At 51.0% G+C, this 1,826-nt stretch overlaps 1 pseudogene; it reads right to left on the reverse strand.

Annotated features, from left to right (window-relative positions):
* Positions 1-1,083: 1,083 nt before the first annotated feature.
* Positions 1,084-1,576, reverse strand: LOC122108614 (annotated as a pseudogene).
* Between the last annotated feature and the right edge of the window lie 250 nt (positions 1,577-1,826).

Consider the following 1,826-nt stretch of genomic DNA (forward strand, 5'->3'; position numbering starts at 1 on the left):
CTCTCTCCCTCCCTCCCTCCCTCCCTCCCCTCCCTCCCTCCCTCCCTCCCTCCCTCCCTCCTCTGCCTGGGGCACTGTCCCTCAGCTCTTCATCTCAAGGCTAGCGCTCTAACCACTTGAGCCAAGCGCCACTTACAGCTTTTTCTGCTTTTGTGGTGCTGAGGAATTGAACCCAGGGCCTCCATGCATTCAAGGCAAGCATTCTACCACTGAGCCACCTTCACAGCCCCAGATTGTAATCTCTTAATCACCCAAAAAAACTGAGGTGCTGTGGCTCAAGCAATAGAGCACTATCCTTGAGCAGAAGAGAGGACAGCACCCAGGCCCCTGAATTCAAACCCTAGAACCAGCACTCAAAAAAAAAAAGAGGGGGCAACACTTGAACATGTTTTGCTCTGGCTTTTTTTTTTTTTTCTCTCGTGCTGTTCCTGGGGTTTTAAATTAAGTTCTGGACAATGTCCCCGAGCTTTTTTTGCTCAATGTTAGTTTTACCACTTGAGCCAAAGTTCTATTTCCAGCTTTTTGGTGGGTAATTGGAGATAAGTGTCTCACAGACTTTTTCCTTCCTGGGCTGCCTTTGATCTGTGATTCTTAGATGTCAGCCTCCTGAGTAGCTAGGATTACAGGCGTAAGCCATCAGCACCCAGCATTATGATTATTTTTAAAAATTAATTTATTAAAAACAGCATGAAGGCATGCATGGTGCCACCAAATGTGTAATTCTAGTTCTCAGGTGGCTGAGGTGGAAGAATCTTGAGTTTGGAGGCCAACTTGGGGTCTCTGTTTCAAAAACACAAGGCAAGGGCTGGTCATATATATTTTAGTGGTAGAGAACTTGTATGCTCTGGGTTTAAACTAGGCCTTCATCTGTCTGTCTGTCCGTTTGTCCATCTATTCTTCCGATAGGAAAATCAGATTTCCTTCCTTCCTTCCTTCCTTCCTTCCTTCCTTCCTTCCTTCCTTCCTTCCTTCCTTCCTTCCTTCCTTTCTTTCTTTTCTTTCTTTCTTTCTTTCTTTCCTTTCTTTCTTTCTTTCTTTCTTTCTTTCTTTCTTTCTTCTTTCTTTCTTATGAGGCCCATTTATTAACCCAGCATCTTTGTTCTAATGCTTCTTGTTGGCAGCTGCCACCTGTCCAGATCTCTTTGTCCCTGAGGTGTCAGTTTGTGGCCCCATCTTGGTCCTTTTCCACCATTTTCAGCCCCTCCAGGGCTTGGAGGACCCGGCGGGGCCCCGCTCTTGGAGCCTCGGCTGAAGTGGTTGAGCATGACACCGTTCCTCTGCCGCCCCCCCCCCCACCCCCCCCCCCCCCCGTACACTTGGTCATAGAGCCGACCCCAGCGCTGCCACGGAGGTACAGGAGCCGCGCCGTGGATGCAGCGCGTGTGTAGAACCAGTTCTCATCGTAGGGCGCAAGCTCTTTGTGCTTGGCCAACTTGACAGTGTCCACCCATTCGGGGACTTTCAGCTTCCCGGACTTTTTGAGGAACGCTGCCAGAGCTCTGACGAGCTCCTGCTGGTTTACGTCTTTTACAGTAACTCTGGGCATACCGCTAGACCCCTCGGGGTTCCGGCAATGCGCCAGAACTGCCCCGCTCACACGTTGCCGCGGCTCCAGGGGGCAGGGCGGCCTGCGCTGGGTGCCCCGGAGTGCTCAGGCACGCGCCCCGGGTCCGGTGGTCCCTCCATGATCCCACACCGAACCCTACACGGAGTGCCCGCTTACTGTCTGGCCTCCGCGCTGCCAGCCAGGGGAAAGGGCCAGATTTTCTTTAAAAAAATGGTAAAATAAAAATAAATGATCAGGGCTGGGAATATGGCTTAGTGGT

Source organism: Dipodomys spectabilis, unplaced genomic scaffold (assembly GCF_019054845.1).
Source record: "Dipodomys spectabilis isolate Male_0828 unplaced genomic scaffold, ASM1905484v1 ptg000062l, whole genome shotgun sequence".
In the NCBI taxonomy this organism is placed as follows: domain Eukaryota; kingdom Metazoa; phylum Chordata; class Mammalia; order Rodentia; family Heteromyidae; genus Dipodomys; species Dipodomys spectabilis.